The following is a 17,768-nucleotide window of genomic DNA, read 5'->3' on the forward strand; positions in this document are numbered from 1 at the left end:
ATGCAGTGCCGTTGTCTCTTGTTCATATGATAAACACAGTACCAAAAAAACACAAGGAGGAAACTGCTTTCAAAGAAAGAAACTACTCACATGAAAATGTGAAGTGCACCAGAGACTCAAAAGATTGCACTGGGAATTGGACGCAAAAAAAAACATTCCCCAAACCAGATCACATCTATCCCTTGAGCAATAACTACGACACCTGTTAAAGTCACTACTTGAAACAAAATATAGAGATGCCACTCTTGATATGCATTATCGACAAATCCCCATTGAGAATGAGTTATATTGTTAGCATTTTAAACATATCATCCCTGTATCTTGTACGCACATTATTTTTAGGAGTAAATAATTTGCTAAAAACATAATGTGAGACTTTCAACTAAAGTTTATTATCCAAAATTCTAGGAAAAAAATGAAAACACGGACTGCACTAAAAAATCTTAGAACAACGGCAAAAGGGGAAGTTGCCAAGATACAGCATTTCAGATGTGAAGTGGTGTGGACCATATTCCACAATTCATTTATTAGAGTTATACGAATCTGAGCTTTTATCAGGATCAGATATGACCAAATAAAACATGGATGTTGGCATACTCCTAGAGCAGAGCATGGATGTTCCTTCCCAGGCTGTAGCAGTGTAGATGAGCACCAAAAGGGCGTTGATTAAACGAGCATAAGTAATTAATAGCAGTTTACACTTTATACTGTTTATAGGAATAATATGCTTCATTTGGTTTCTTGATACAAAAGTGTTTTTTAAGTCTGAGAAAGGTAACATTTGAATTCTTTGCATGCCAATTTTTCGGGAAACGGCTTTTATTGTGATCAATAAGCTAGTAAAACATATAGATAATGCTAGTATGCTACCAAGATAAGGGGCCTCTACATGGAAACTAAGATGTCCCAGTTAAGTTGGCATTCCATACTCCACTTACCATTTGCAACCCAGACTAAAGGATAACAGTACAAGAGGAAGAGAGGGACACAATCAAGGAACAAAAAATATACACCACAACGAAATAAAAATTAGACAAACAAAGTCATCATTCAGCCCGGTTGAACGAGCATATAGGATTACCTCCGCTTCAAGATAAGGCTTAGAAGATTAACAATTAGCTTAGACAGAAATCATCCGCATTATTCAAGTCTATAGTATACGAGCAAGAGATACATGAAAGTTATATGAAGTTCCATCAAAAAGAACAAAGCTACTCCAATTCGATCAGTTAGGAATATAAGAGTAGGGTCTACAAAAAATCCTTGCAGGAATATAACATTTTCACGCTCTTTGCAATTCATATAATACTTAGGACAAAGAGTAAGTTGTAATTAAGATTTGATTGCATCACACTTACAGCGACGGCTCAATCCAAGTGGGTGCGGGAAGGATTACTTTGGACTCCATTGGATAATGTAGTTCAATACTCCGGTCTTCCATGCTGAAGACTCCCATGTCATAAGGGTGAATTCCATATAGATCATTATAAAACCCACAATGCATGTCATCTGTAAAATAGATACCATTCGGCTTACATCCAGGCATATCTGAAACTGACAGTGACATGGAAGAATTATCACCAAGAAATAATATCCTTCCTCCTAAGCTCTTAACCTCAATCCAATTAGCCCCAAGACGATCAAGCTTGAAGACAGTGAACCCAACAGTGACATAACCTGCATGAAAATCATCCCCAAATTCCAAATCTCTTACAATTTGCAACAAGTCTCCACACAATTCAACAAGGTACTTCTTCCCAAATAAGTCAGGCCCTGGTGCGACCACTGACAAACTTGGGGACGGATGACGCAAATTACAAGAGAAAACACGTCCATCATTATCGACAACATAAAATTTATCTTCATAATATATTATATCATCAATAAGTTGACCATCTGAACTTATATCTATACAAGTCCATACTTTATTACCCGGCTTAACAAACGCTAATGCACCAACAAACTGACCGTAGCTTGCCATAACAACATAATTAGTATCCAACACGGGTTCGTCGACTGTTAGTATTTGCTTGTACGCAATGGTATTATGCATAGTGCCATGGGCTTGTATTTTGCTCTCTGGCTGATATAGCTTGCCCAAGGACATAGGAGATACGAACAAACAAATGGAAAGACATAATCAGTCTAATTGCTAAAGGCTTATACAGTGAAGACAATACTCTAATGGATCTACTTCGGCATTTATATCACCCTCTGAAACATCAATTTTAGCCCGAATTGGCTACCTATGAGCACTTCATCCCTTTTTGGAAAGTGAAACTACAGAAGGACATCTTGGATTTCATTATTGTATGCAAACACGTAAAAACTGAGATCCCATTCCTTTCACAAAATGCAAATATTAGGTTACTACAGCAAACAAAATGCAAATATTAGGTTACTACAGCAAACACCAGCGACTAAGGATAGAAAGAAAAAAAAAAGGTTGTAGTAGACGAAACAATGGAGAAGAGGAACGGAGAGAGAAAAATAAATTGAAGGCAGTAAGTCGGAAGAAGATTCTGTAGGAAGAAACTTCTGTTGGAGAGAATATTGGGAAAAATTAATTTTCTATTTCTATTTATTTCAATTATTAACTAATTGATTTGATAAAACAAAATAAAAATAATGATAACTATTTGGCTGACACACGTGGGCTCTTATTATCACCGGTAGATTTCACCAGCAGCCACTGCTGAACAAATTCGGACTCTACACAAATAGCTAGTAATAACACGTTCGTCACATTTAAAAGCAGCAAAACAACTTCATTATAAAATCTATTTAGACACATTTCATAACTCCATCTATTTACAGAGAGCAACTCTAGAGGACACGTTATTTTTGTAATCACTCACAAGAACCGGGTGGATGAAAGTTTAAGTTTATCTTTGACGCGAAATAACAATGGCTCGGATAGATGAAAGGTCAAGTATACCCCTGAAGAAAAAAAATAAATGGCCCGACCCAACTGAAACAACCCGGTTATGAACATTGATTGTTCATACCCACGATAGGTATGAACAATCATTGTTCATATCTATCTATGTATAAACAATAGTTATGAACATTGATTGTTCATACCCCCAATTATGAACATTAGCTATGAACAATGAGTGTTTATACCTATTTGAGCTATGAATGAACAAGCATTATTCATACCTATCCATGTATGAACATTGATCCAGTTATGAACATTGGTTGTTTATACCCACAATAGGTATAAACATTTATTGTTCATACTTACACATGCTGAACATCAGCTATGAACATTAATTGTAACTATGAAAACATGAACCCAAAACAGATATGAACAATAATTGTTCATACCCCAAATTATGAACATTAGCTATGAACAAAACAGATATGAACAATAAATGTTCACACCCAAAACAGATATGAACAATCCGTGTTCATACCCAAAAAAAAACATGAACCCAAAATAGATATGAAAAATACGTGTTCATACCAACAAAAAAGCATGAACCCAAAGCAGATATGAACAATAAATATTTATACCCAAAACAGATATGAACAATACGTCTTCATACTTAAAGTAAGTATGAACAATACGTGTTCAACAGTAAAAAATGAACAATCATTGTTTGATTAACATTAAAATTTTAGAGGATCTTGGTGGAATCAAACCACCATCACCTTTGGATATCTCCAAAGTGCTCGCCCATTTGAGCTAAAGATCCACCAAGGTTTAATTAAAAAATAAATAAATAAAATGATAATGGTGTGATACTTCATCTTTAATGTCTTTGATTTTTTGGATAATGGTTGCCATCTTTGTTTAACTTCTTTAAAATAACTAAAGTTTCGCACAATTTCGTCTATTTCTCGACTTTGGTTTTAGGTTTTTTCTCTCGTAATTTCGTTTAATTAAAACAGGGAAGGGGTTTTGGGTTTTCTCTCTCGTAATTTCGTTTGATTAAAACAGGGAAGGGGTTTTGGGTTTTCTCTCTCGTAATTTCGTTTGATTAAAACAGGGAAGGGATTCGATTTGTAGTTTGATGAGGTGCGTCATGAATCAAAAAGTCAGGTCAGTTGGAGAAGAAAAAGGTTTGGGTTTTCTTAATCATAATTTTGTTTATTAATAGGAAAGGGTAAAAGTGGTATTTAAAAAATATAAAATAAATCGGGCCAACTTATTTTGTCCTTGAGGGTTATTAAAATCAAGAAATTGGGTCCGTGAGTTATTTCATTAATGAAAATGGTTTTGTGAATCATTATCACAAAACACTGTCCTTTACAATTGGTTTGATCTATTTAGGCCCAATTTCTTGATCTATTTAGGCCCCTTTCATAACTCCCTAGCGACTCCCTACCTTAAGTGGCACCCAAATTATATTTCTATTTTCAAAAATCAAAAAACAAAAATAGAAACAAATAAATAAGTAATAATTTACCCAATTAAATAACTAAACCCAAATTAAATAGTAAGGAATAAATAACAAAAACTTATCTATATTGTAACGAGAAATCAAATCAAAAAAAAAAAAAAAAAAAAAAAAAAAAAAACAATGCCAAAAGTTTCACTCCCTCTCTCTTTTTTTTATCAAAATCAACACCCAACGTCAAAAATAAAATAATCAAAACACGCCCCTCTTGAATGGAGAACAAAAATCATAAGGTTCTATTGACTTAAACACGTGTAGATGAACTAGATATGGAAGATAATGAATGGTTTGAATATCAAAATGGTGTGACTGACAATGATGATGCTAAAATATGATGATTTGTTTGCCACACCCAATTCAACTTTTTGATTTTTTTTTTTGTGAAAATATAAGTAAATTTGTTGATTTATTTATTACTATTTTTAGTTTTAGTATTTAATTAGGTATGTTATTTGTTATTATTTTGTTTCTATGTTTGGTTTTTTATTTTTGGAAAGAGAAAGTGGGATTTGGATGTCACGTAGGAAATGGAGTCCCAAGGGAGTTATAGAGGGAGTCTGAGTAGAAGCGCTCTTATTAATATAGACATAAATAGATTAAAAAGATGAACGCCGTAGTTTTCACAAATAGTTGCCAACCAACCATGACTAGAACCAAAGCAGTGGTGGAGCCACCTTGGCGTACCCTCAACTTTCTAAAAAAAAACAAATGTAGTTATCACTTATCATGAAATGTAAGGCATGACACCATGAACTATGAACAAGAACAACTAGCTCAACGGTCCCACGTGTGGCATGCATGGTGCAACTCTTTGAGAAAGGGTGAACCGCTGAAGTGTTGCGGAGAGAGTTATTGCATTTTGTTCCTTACTTCCCATCTAAATTTTCCTATCTATATAATAAATTAAAACAACTTAGTTTTTTATGTTGTTATATCAAGCGGTTCAGAATAAAGTAGTTTATTTGCTGAGATCTAATGGCGTTGAGATGTTTTTCCAAGCATGCATGGGCATTATAGTCAATTTACATCCTTTTAAGAGTTTTGATTCCATTAAACTATATAAGAGAAAAGCATAAGAAAGGTAAAAGGGTTTTCTTAATGTTTACGTTCTCAAAACTTTAACCTCCAAAACCATACATGCATGGAACTCCGTCAAATAAAATAAAGAAGGTATGTATATTCTTCTCTCTTTAATATGTTATCTTAAACACTAAAATAAATCTAAATTCGTTTGTACTATTTTTTGTCTTGCCGCCAAATTTTTTAATGGCTTTGGCAAAAGTAGTGTTGGTTCTTTTTTCTTTCTAATTTTTTTACCCTTCTTACAAAACTTAGTATTCATGATTTTCTAATACATCATAAATGAGGATCTCATAAAGTAGTTCACGTACTCTATTCTAATATGACTAAGCAGAAAAACATCATATCTTAGGTGATCTGATATGTTTCTTTTGATCATATCATGAATTTATTTGGTTATGACACTGGGTTGGAATATTGAAACTAGAGTTGGTTGCATAATATCCAAATTGTTATGTTTTTGCTAATATTTTATTCCATTAAACTATATAAGAGAAAAGCGTAAGAAAGGTAAAAGGGTTTTCTTGAGGTTTACGTTCTCAAAAATTTAACCTCCAAAACCATACATGGAACTCTATCAAATAAAATAAAGAAGGTATGTATATTCTTCTCGATCTCTTTAATATGTTCTCTTAAACACTAAAATAAATCTAAGTTCGTTTGTACTATTTTTTGTCTTGCCGCCAAACTTTTTAATGCCTTTGGCAAAAGTAGTGTTGGTTCTTTTTTCTTCCTTATTTTTTTACACTTCTTACAAAACTTAATGTTTATGATATTCTAAAAGCAATGCATCATAAATTAGAATCGTATAAAGTAGTTCACTATATTCTAATAATATGACTAAGCAGAAAAACATCTTAAATTAGGTCGGTAATCTATTATGTTTCTTTTGATCATATCATGGATTTATTTGGTTATGGCATTGGTTGGAATATTGATATTAACTAAAGTTGGTTGCGTAATATCCAAATTGTTATGTTTGCGCAATATCATGTTTGATCACTAACATATATTGGTAAGACCAATTGCATGGATTACTTAAGAGTAGTATTTTCTTTGGGTCAACAGGTTATTAAGATAATTATGGTAATGGGCATTGCTTTGCATTACTTGCATTATATTATTCATATTTAGAAGCTCAGGCCGGTTTCTTATTTGAATTTCTATACATGGTTACAGTCCAAATATCAGTAATGTTATCCAAGATATTATACATCAATGGAGTTGAGTTTCTCGATCAGTTGAGATATTGTCATAGGCATTTGTTCTTTATTTTTTACCTTTCTTTCAAATAAAAGGTGTAACAATTTTGTAGTGATCAAATGGTGGATGGGCCAAGATTAATGAATTGGAAGGAAGTTGAGTCTAAATAAATTAAAAGGGGGTTGAGTTTAATTACTAATCAGGAAACTATGTTTTCTTAACTGGAGAAAAGGGCATATATCTTCATTAAAAGCACTAATCAATTTTGGAAATTGATTGCAAGAGTTTCCCATATATTTTCCAAAAAGAATACGTACTGACTTAAAAATCTTTTTTCCAATTAAGAATATGGAAATCCTTTAGAGGTGTAGTATGTTACTCCTTAGAATCAAAGAGTGAGAATTTCATTGAGAATCCTTATAAGATGTAGTATCATTAATCGGAAGGAAACAATCTTTGATTACACAAAAGAAATAAATGTTTGAATCTCTTTGAGTGAGGTAGGTAATAAGATGATTTAAGTGAGCCATGTAGGCTTAAGTATTCTCTATTTACTGTATATGTGCACTGTTGTCAATATCTTGAAGCTAGCCATTGAACCCATAATTATCAACCCTAAATTGTATTAATTTAGTCATGAATTATATAATGTTTCCTTAGACATTTTTTAAATTGGTGTATGCTTTGAGGAATGAATTTATAAATACCTAAGTTGGCATGGCATTTTGTTATGTGAAGTTATTTGTAATAAATATTATATATGTATATCAGTATATGACAATATGATGCAAACATGTTCTATTTAGATGCCAAAAAATAGGCGAAGCTAAATCGTGTAAAATGACAAGTTTACTTTTGAATTTAACCATTGACAATCGAGTACGTGGTATCACCATGGGTTAAATTCTAGTCTATATAATAAAGCAGTTTAGCTTTTTATGATGTTATATCAAGCGGCTCACAGCACGAAAGCAGTTTTGAGAGATCTAACGGTGGAGCAAGTGAAAATGATCTTGATTCTAATTAATTCTCAATATATCTATTAGTTTAAGAAAAATAAAACCGTTTGTACTATAAGAAAAACCCCTTTGTTTCTTCTTTTGAACCCCCTAGGCTTAAATTCTTATCTCTTAATCAATCTTCAACCACCAACTTTTTTTAGGCTTCATCCAAGTAAGGTGCATATGGCTTTGGACAGAATATGAAGGCGCATATATCATTCATTTGGCTAAGAAATTGGTAGTGATGGTGATTTTTCATATTGGGCGGCTAGGCAAGGCACGAATTTTGTCAAAGCGCTATTACGTTTGGTTAAGTTGATCTTCAACCTATCTTCGAGGAGAAGTCACCCATCACCCATACTTAACGGGCTACTCTACGTGAGAATTGCAACAATGGTGAACATTTAACCATGTAATTAATATATTACCACGCAATTTTAGTTTGAAACATGGATTGGTTAGATTTTCTCCTTTTGTGATGCGCATTGATAAAGTGGATGTTGACCAAGTATTCATGGTATTCCCCACTAATTGCTCCTAGAAGTATAAGCCCCATATTATAGATTGATGTTTGTTAGTTCACGTTATGGAGAAGTCGGGTGTCAATGCACAGTCCCCATTAAAACCAAGAACCCATAGCACTTCCAAAAAAATGAAACTAGAATCGCATGATATATTTTTGAAAACCCATCTCCCTTATTCCTTGCAAAATATCTCTACATGCTTATATTAGCTATCTTTTTATTTTATTTTTCTTTCATTGAAGAAATTAGTAGCATCTATTCAAATTTGTTTTCCCAGCCTTTGTTATTTGGTTTTGTATATCACTCGCTGACGGGATGAGTTAGGCAATCTATTTCCTCTGTAACTTACTTTTAGTTTCAAAGTGCATCATTTGTACTCAATCATGTTAGCGCCCAAAGCTGTAAGAGATGCCAAGGGCAGCCACAATGATTTGATTGGCGAGCTTATGCCGGGTTAAATCAATCTATTACATCTTTTGACGTTAGCTCATGCACATAATCAACTTTATTAATTAATATAGCCTATATAGGTGCGTAGCACACATTAAACTCTGAAGATTAGTAGTACATGGTAGTGACCCTTATGATCTTGAGATACATTTCTAAAAGGATTTCCAAGTTCTAAGCTCTCCAAGACTGAACAACACCAACATTAAGTATGTGTCAAGCAAGACTAAACAACAAGTGTAGTTAAGGACTAAACTCAACAATAATCTGACCCAAACAAGTGTTGGTTAGTTGGTGATTCAATTGATTATCTTTTTATACGTATCATCTACTGTCAAATGCTTTGGGTAATGAATTTGTAAACAACTTGTGTTTAAATTGTGTTTAAATGAGCAAGTGATGATTAGTATCTTGGGTATCAATAGAGTGGTTGTTTTGAATATTATTATTTGTTCACATATATATATATATATATATATATATATATATATATATATATATATATATATATATATATATATCAATTTTATTAATTGTCTTCTTAAACATGTTTTAAGTTGTTGTATGCTTTAAGAAATGAATTTATAAATAACTGAACTGGCACATTGTCATGTGAAGTAATAATATGTTTACTTGCCGAATTTTGCAAAGATCAATATGATGATATTGGATTAAAATGATAAACGTAGGCACACTTAAAAGGTTTAAATATGGTTTAAATTTTACTTATGTTGCTAAAATGTTAATTTCTTTCCAGTTAGCTAGACTATTGTTATAGTTGTATTAGTGCCAAAGGCGTGTGGAATAGTGGATTAAGGGCATTGGAATGTAGTACACGTCATTGGATGGAAGGTTTAAATATGGTTTAAATTTTACTTATGTTACTAAAATGTTACTTTCTTTCCAGTTAGACTATTGTTATAGTTGTATTAGTGCTAAAGGCTTGTGGAATAGTGGATTAAGGGCATTGGAATGTAGTACATGTCATTGGATGGAAGGGATGTTGGCGCACAAACTGCATTGTCAACATGTGGAAAAGTTTTTCTCGTTGATGAAATTGACAGGAAGTGTTGCACCCAAATACCTAATGATAAAGGTAATTCGTTAATTAGTATAACATGTTTTTGAACATGCATGTACGATTTACATGTCAACATGTTAGATATAAGAAGTTGTGCTTACAGAGTTACAGTCCTTAGACAGATTCCATCACTTTTACATATTTGTTTGTTGTATTCGTAGTTCGTGATTTCGACAGAATTCTGCCGAATATTTTTGTTTTTGAGAAATTCGGAATTCCCGATCAAGGGTCGAAAAAACATAACTTTCAGAATGCACTCAAAATATAGCAAAATAAGGTCGTAATTCTGATTTTTGTATTTTTCAAAATTCCGGAGATTCTGAAATCTTGAACTATGGTTGTATCTATATTCATCTCAATTTTTAGAAGCCTACAATGTTGGCACTTGGCACGCCGAGAGTGTGAAAGGCACCCATAATGACTCAAGTGGCGTAGCCACGGATTAAATGCTAGTTATGTTACTTATGTATATGACAAGTGGTATTGCATTAAAATACTCATCGGACATCCATCTCAAAGACTAGATCTTTAGTGAACCAACAAAACAATTTTAAAATTTAGTACTTGAATCTTACCATGTACCCAATCACTCGAACAAAAAAAACAAGCAAACAAACAAACAAGAAGCCCTAGTCCTCTTTTCCTCCTCTCTTTTGGTTTAGTTTATTTCCACAAGTGGTTGCATTGAAATACTCATCTGACATCCATCTCAAAGACTAGATCTTTAGTGAACCAACAAAACAACTTTAAAATCTAGTACCTGAATCTTACCACCCACTCACTCGAACCAAAGAAAAAAAAACAAAACAAAAACAAACAAACAAACCCTACTCCTCTTTTCCTCCTCTCTTTTGGTTTAGTTTAATTTTCTACCCGATCTCCTTTGTTATATTTTTGCCCCAAAAAAACACACACACACACGACACACCAACAACGTACAAAAACAATTTATCATTGATCACTCTAGATTTCCCCACTCAATTAATTAATTGGTGGTTTATTTTAATTGTTTAAACAACTATGTTAAAGTATTTGATAAAAAGAAAATCATTTTCCGCTCAACCAACTTCTAACACAAATAATGTTGCGCTGAAATAGGATCCTCCTCAAAGGAATTAAAGTCACCGAGAAACTGAGGATGGTGGTGTTGAAGAACCTACGTCAAAGCGGGTTCAACGTGAAATCGTGAAGAAATTGACTTGTTTAATAACATACATTGAAAAAAGGTTTTTAATAGTATTGATACCAAGTTGATTTTGCAGGTGCCGACTAGCAAAGTTGGTAAAACTTTTGGGTGATAATACTAGAGGTCTGGGGCTCCAACCCCGCCAGCATCAAAGAGTTACTGATCTAATTAAAAACAGACTTGCTAATAAAAAAAAAAGATACCGAGTTGATTTTGTAACGCTTCTGAAAAAAAAAAAAAAACGTCGATGATAACTATGAACAAACACTTGTTTAGATTGATTTTCTTTTTTCTTTTTTGCATTACATTTATTGATATATATATATATATATATATTGCTAAACGGTAATTGATTAAATTAATTTAAAAGGAGGTTACAAGAAAAAAGAATAATAAGAAGAAGGCTGAAGATGGTCTATGGTGGACGTCATCAATTGTGTATCCACCATTGACTTAGAAAAAGTTGTTGTCTTATGCAATGAATCTAAAGTAAGTAGTATAGTGGTTTTCCAAGTTCCTCATAAACGGAGGTCTAGATGTCCACCATTTACTTTCTCCCTTTGATAGAGCCGCACCATGTCTTGCACAACTTTCCGCACCTAAGTTTGTCTCCCTCCAGGTGGACGTAATATTTATCCATGAAGATTTGGCCTTAAGCTGTATCCACTTTGATTTGACCCTCCAATGCATTTTATCATCTTGGAAAGCTTTGACCACCGAAGCCGAGTCCGATTCTACCCAGATGTTCCTCCATCCTAAATCTATTGCTTTTGAGACTCCTTCTATTATCGCAAAAGATTCTGCCATGTAGTTGGTTGTATTACCTAAACCCCCTGCAGCAGCCCCCAAAAGATCTCTGTTACAATCTCTAAGGACCACTCCCCAGCCTGACCTACCAGGATTGCCTCGTGAGCTCCCGTCAACATTAACTTTCACTATACCCGAGGGAGGAAGAAGCCAGTAACATTTCAGGATTTGCGGTGCTTTTCGAAGCTTGTGTTGCAAGTTAAAAGCATGTAGCACCTTCATATCTACCAATGAATTGTTCATGGTACCTGATGAAATATGATATGCTCGTATGATGGCTCTTCTTACAAGGTAACAAATGTTGGAGAAGCTCAAAGGTTTCTGGTCATAAAAAAATTTGTTGCGATTCTTCCATAGGCTAACCAAGCTTGTCAGGGAACAAGCCTTCCACACGTCAAGAATAAGATAGATGTGATGTTTGCCCTACTGCATTATGTCATTGAATGATTCAATGTTGGATTGAATGCTAAAAATATCTTGGGCATGCTTCCACACTTTCTTGGCAAGTAAGCATTGGTATAAAATGTGTTCCAATGTTTCCCCTTCTTGTTGGCAGATGCAACATCTAGAGGCCGGTGAGTTTTTCTTTTGGAGCTGATCGCCCGGCCCTAGAGATCCATCATTATCAATTTCCAGCCAATACCTTGAGTTTTGGGAAGTACATGAGAACTTCATATAAACTTACGGGGAAGCTAGTTGCGGTGCCTTCTTGCAGATGTCTTCATGTTTGCCGAATCATAGAAAACGCCCATTACTAGAGGAAATCCATACCCTCTCGTCTTCCTTAATCTTTGTCGGGCTAATGTAGAGTGGAGATATCAATGTCGATGAGATGCAACACTTGGGAAATGGCAGTTGAGAAGTCCCATTGGTTACCTTGGATGTAGTCGACAAGTCGGCCTTGAAATTTTGTAATCCCTTTGCGTTCTTCCGTGAAGAAGTCACAAATTGGTTTTTGAAGGAGCTAATTTTCTCTCCAAATATTGATGGACCTGCCATTGCCCACTGTCCAGCCATGATGCTATACCATTTCTTTAAGAGCCCATCTAATCCCCTCCAAACCGCCGAAGTTCTTGTAGTCGGACCAAGTCCCAACCCCCCGTTGATATATTTTCCCGGATAAAGAGGACCATCCACCCCTTCTTGGTGAGAAGGCACCACAATTGTTTCATGAGCAAAGATAAATTAATATTTTTAAGTCTTCTTAATCCCGGACCTCCTTGACCCGGTTTGCATAATTTCTCCCAAGACATTTGTAAAGACTTCCTTTCCGCGCAGATTCCCGCTCCAAATAAAATTCCAAATAATATTCTCACATTCTTTTATCATTGAGGATGGTCATTTGTAAATAGCCATATTGTGAACAGGAATGTTATTAAGCACGTGTCTGGCCAGAACCACTCAACCCTGAAAGGATCGGATAACATTTTCCCTGCCTACCCAGAAGCTCTCTTCCGAATTTTATCCACTAATGGAGACAAAGCCGCTTTAGTCATTTTACCCATGATTAGCGGAATTCCGAAATATTTTTCTGGTAAAGTACCTTCTTTGATGCCTATGACCTCTTGAATCACTTGTTTCCTTCTTTGTGTCATCGGACTGAGGAAGATTCTACATTTCTCCTTGTTTATGAGCTGCCCAGAAGTGGCCTAGTATATGTTGAGAAGGTGGACTAGATGATTGATACATCTCCTGTTAGCATTACAAAAAAGGAAAATATCATCCGCAAACATAAGATTTGAAGGGCTGCTATATTTAGAATTTATCACCATATGTTGCATTTTGTTTTCTCTAACCAATCTATTGATGCTCCTACTGAGACAGTCTTCCGCAATCGAAAAAAGCATGGGAGATAGGGGATCTCCCTATTTGAGGCCTCTTCCTGCAGAAAAGTGTCCCTGTTGACCTCCATTGAGCACAATAGACATAGAGTTACTTTGAAACATGGCTTGCAACCATTCAATCCACCTATCACTGAAGCCCACCTGATGGAGAACTGCCCAGAGGAAATGCCAATCCATGGTATCAAAAGCTTGAGAGATGTCCAGCTTAATAGCAATGCTTCCACCGTATCTGGGAGTATTCAATTCATTTACTAGTTCTGAAGCCAATTTGATAGCCTGTTGAGAATTTCTGTGTGGGATGAAGCCATATTATTCCTTGCTTACTATTCTTTCCATAATAGGACTCAACCTAAGGGCAAGAATCTTGATAATAATCTTGAACAAAAAGTTAGATAGACAGATTGGTTTATATAATTTTCGAAGTTTGAAATATACTTGTTTTGTGATGGAGTTTGAATTATTAGTTAAAAATAAAATAGTGTTTTTTTTGGTCCCCATTCTTTGCCGGACTCAATTTGTGTTGGGCAGACCCGAGTGGGGCGGGTGCGCCCCATTGTGTTAGGCACAACTTGGACTTCAGACACCCCCAACCAAATATCCAAGAAACCGGAAAACCGGATCCTTCAAACCCACGATCTCGATCAAGCTCGATCTCTTACACAATCAAGTTTCTCTCAAAATCAAGTTTCTCTCCACGATCAAGTTTCTCTCAAGCTCGATCAAGTTTCTCTCCACGATCTCACCAAAATCAAGTTTTTCTCACCAAAATCAAACCCACGATCTCGATCAAGCTCGATCTCAATCTTTTTTTGGTATTATCAATACTCATTTCATTTGCTTTTTCAATTACTAATTTCATTTGCTTCTAACATTAGTTTTTTTTATTTTTTATTTCTTCTAATAAGGTTTTCTGGATTACGGGTGCCGGTGAATCGGAATCGGTAAGCCACTCAATTACCACTTTCATTAGAGAAATTAAAATGCTGTTTGCATAGCCATGTTTATTATTTGATTATTTAAGAGACCATAAGAATGGTGTGTGTATGTTGACATTATAATGTTACGTATTCGTATTTGACATGGCTGCTTTCTAGTTTATACATGTAACAAGTAGTATATTTACCTAGGCGCATTTTGGTGACATTATTATCATAGTATATGAGAATATCGGGTGCAATATGAAGAATCATTTTCATGCATTCACTACTTTTTGGCTTTCATACTCACCTATGTTTTAGACTTTTAGGGTGATGATCACAAAATAAAAGGTTTCTCGAACAACTTTTTTTATTTGGAAAAGTCAATTGAAGGTGTTCCTCTTGTATTTTAGTTGGGTTTCTTTGAGGTTTCGATAAAAGAGATCAGTGGTGATCTTAGTTAAGTGGTGTCGGTCTGTTCATGCTTTTGATGTATGTTGCTAAAAGGTCAGTGAACTCATGCACCATGTTTTTATCTTTGTGCATTGTTCGAGTGCTTGTTTTCTGCGTGAATAGTTTCACCTATTCAGAGAATTTTTGTGGTGGATTATTCAATTCTAAGTCATTTACCACCAATCCGTCACAAATTCACAACCCTTAAGGAACTAGTGTGCTGGAGGATCTCATAGTTCCCACATGGGGAATCTTATTCCTCTTCTATGTAAAGTATGAAAATGTGATCCATGGTCCATTTGTCATGTATCTGGACGGACTCGGACTTTATGAGTGGTAAAATGAGTATGCGGCTTAAAAGTCACCGTGAGACATCTAGTCGGGGAGGCACTTTATATCGGGTATTTTTTTTGTACATGTTTATGTAGGATCGGATAAAGAAATATGTCATGCCCAAGAGCCAACTAGCCGTAATGGATGGTACCAACTTAGGATATTGATTAACCTTCGGTTCAATATTCTTTCTTCTTGTTCTTCCGAGATTGTTTTTCAGTTTACTCTCAAGTCTCAACTATAATCAATTGGTTTAGGTTTTGTGACTTTTGTCGGATAAATATTTGGTGAGCCAATTTTGTATCTTACGCACCATTGCAACACAACACTATCATAGTTGTGTTCTTTATAAACGATATTTCGAGAGAATATATTTGAATAATCCATTAATGACTCGCATAAATTCCAATGCCTTTTATTATTATGTTGCACTCAGAGCATGATGAAGTTTTGCCTGTCCTATTAAAGTTTTTTTGCTTAGGGTAAGCTTATTTTTCTACCACATTTGAGCCATTAATTAGGAAGGAGCTGCAATTCAACTAATAGAGAACATATTTTTGGCTTGAATCGGTTCTTGATTCCATTTGACGTTTTGAGCATGCTGGTCTTGGTCTAGAGCGTTGCTCAGCAATGAGTGATAAGCACCCAAAAGTGTATTATGAAACCCCATTGAGACATATAAATTTGGTTAATTATGTGTTTAATAATCATGAAATAAATATGTTTTCATACTTTTGCGGTATTTGCGATAAACATGGAAATATTGGTTAAACGCAATAAAGCCACGAGGAGCAGTATATATGAATTCTCCCAAATCCATACGGAAGCATCAAACTTCCAAAGCTCCTACCTCCGAACCGGGACTCGAATGCAACAAGAGAGCTGCTTTCGGACAATCGAGGCGATGAACTCTACGCATAGGCGGGAAGTTGTAAAAGCCCAAAATACCGGACCGCCACTGGGACTCACATGGGCCCACTATCTTGGGGGCCACAAGATTGGATGAGTCATCAATCATGGAGCATATCAAGACAAAAATAACAAATTATTGGTGCAAAGTTGACACCTTGGATGTAATAAATTAGATTAGGTGTTAATAGAAAAAAAAAATGCAAGGTGTCACTTTGTTTTAATGTGGTGGATAAAAATGAATTAATGTGGTTTGATGATTGGGAGGAAATGAGATTTCTCTCAAATGGAGAAGAAATTAGACAAGGGTGGGGACACTCCATTTACTCCCTTGACTTATTTTCCTCACATGGCATTATTTTAGTTCCTTAGTGAAAAAAATCATAAGTTAGTTTTTAGTTTTTGTAAGAAGCTTGTAATAGTTTTAATGGAGGAAACACTTGTTTTCTTCTAGAAAATAAATATATCGATTGAGTTTGATTGTTTATCTTCTTCCTTTCTCTATCTCTCTTTTGTTTTTTTAGTTTATAAATCCTTGTCCCAAGGATCATGAGCTAACTTCCCTTTTGGGGAGTTAATCCAACTCATGTGAGGGTAAATCAATTTTTGTTGGTTTGGTAGGTTGTTAGGAAGAACAACTAGCTCTACACCCTATCCCAAAATAATAGTTGGTGTAGTGTCTAGTTAGGAATCAAAGCAATGAGCTTAGAGATAAGTCATTGCTTAATTCCACTTGCTAGCATGTGTGAGCTCTTAAGTGAGCCATACATGCTAGGGATCAAATCTTTTCTTCCATTAGGGGCTTGTCTATGAGTCTAGGAAGGATCAAATAACCTTTTTCAAATCAACAACTAATGATAGTTTCACATGAGGAGGATTAACTCTCCACCTTTCTTTCAAAAATCTCTATTTTGGTATTAAGTGCATGTTTTCAAACTTTAATGTCTTTCTTAATGTTTGTGTAGGAAGGAAAACCTAGCATTAATATTATAACCTTACTCCTTAGTTCCCTTTATTGTAACATCCAATTTGTAGTTGTTCTAAACTTTAGGTTAGTTCGAATCCTTATTCCAACTCTACGAAACGAAGATCGTGAGTAAGGAACTTTGAGTGCTTTTGCATCAATTTAGAGAGTTCAAACCTCTAAGTAGTAGTAAACAAGCATATATCAAATGGCGCCGTTGCTGTTCTAAAGCCATAGAACTTGTGCTACAGATTGAAAGTTGCATCAAGGGGGAACCCCCATTCTCTTCCTTCCTTTCCTTTTCCTTTTCGTTTTTTTTTACGTTTTTTGTTCAAATTCATATTTTTTTACCTCATGATAGACACGTTTGGCCACAAATTTTTGTTCCACTTCCGGTACCAAAAGTTAGGATCGGGAAACACCACCGCAGCGATTATAAAGTCTTTGTAAAAGTTGAAATCATTCTGAATTAACTGACACGCGTGCACCTGTGTCGAGTCGTGTGTGCAGGCCTAAATATCTGGCCCTGTACCTGAAAAATTCGATAATCCTTTGGGATTAATCGCGTCGACGAATTGAAACGTTTGTTTCAGTTCAAGGGCGAAAAAGCGGG

At 35.0% G+C, this 17,768-nt stretch overlaps 1 long non-coding RNA gene across 1 annotated transcript; it reads left to right on the forward strand.

Moving 5' to 3' along the window:
* The first annotated feature begins 376 nt into the window (after positions 1-376).
* On the forward strand, positions 377-2,583 carry LOC147492435 (uncharacterized). Its single transcript, XR_015199839.1, has 2 exons — positions 377-2,366; positions 2,398-2,583. It is a non-coding gene; the product is annotated as an uncharacterized LOC147492435 (long non-coding RNA).
* The last annotated feature ends 15,185 nt before the right edge of the window (positions 2,584-17,768 follow it).

Source organism: Coptis chinensis, chromosome 6, assembly GCF_015680905.1.
Source record: "Coptis chinensis isolate HL-2020 chromosome 6, ASM1568090v1, whole genome shotgun sequence".
Taxonomy (NCBI): domain Eukaryota; kingdom Viridiplantae; phylum Streptophyta; class Magnoliopsida; order Ranunculales; family Ranunculaceae; genus Coptis; species Coptis chinensis.